Source organism: Mus caroli, chromosome 16, assembly GCF_900094665.2.
Source record: "Mus caroli chromosome 16, CAROLI_EIJ_v1.1, whole genome shotgun sequence".
Lineage (NCBI taxonomy): Eukaryota > Metazoa > Chordata > Mammalia > Rodentia > Muridae > Mus > Mus caroli.
In genome coordinates this window covers 10,636,541-10,636,934 of record NC_034585.1, presented here as the reverse complement: position 1 = coordinate 10,636,934, position 394 = coordinate 10,636,541, and the positions used below count along the sequence as shown (strand labels likewise).

Sequence of the window (394 nt, the reverse complement as noted above, 5' to 3'; positions counted from 1 at the left end):
TGTCCTGGAACTCACTTTGTAGACCAGGCTGGCCTTGAACTCAGAAATCCACCTGCCTCTGCCTCCCGAGTGCTGGGATTAAAGGCGTGCGCCACCACCAGAGCAGGTTCTAAGACTAGCAGAGTTCTACAGCAAAGCACAGAATCCTGAAAAGTATACAGTCCTGCCTCAGAGTCCTAGTGCAGTGCCTTTCTGCTGACTGAGTTGGCGTAGGCTCTTGTGACTTAATAGCAGGTCCTCGTGCTGCTGTGGGGAGCTAGTGAAGTGAGAGTCACTCTGTGCTGGAAGATCAGGGTCCTCGTGCTGCTGTGGGGAGCTAGTGAAGTGAGAGTCACTCTGTGCTGGAAGATCAGGTCCCCGTGCTGCTGTGGGGAGCTAGTGAAGTGAGAGTCAC

The 394-nt window shown here is 54.1% G+C and overlaps 1 protein-coding gene across 2 annotated transcripts in view; it reads left to right on the top strand.

Annotated features, from left to right (window-relative positions):
- Marf1 (meiosis regulator and mRNA stability factor 1) overlaps positions 1–394 on the top strand; it is a 50,606-nt gene that overhangs the window by 21,353 nt on the left and 28,859 nt on the right. The window lies entirely within an intron of this gene.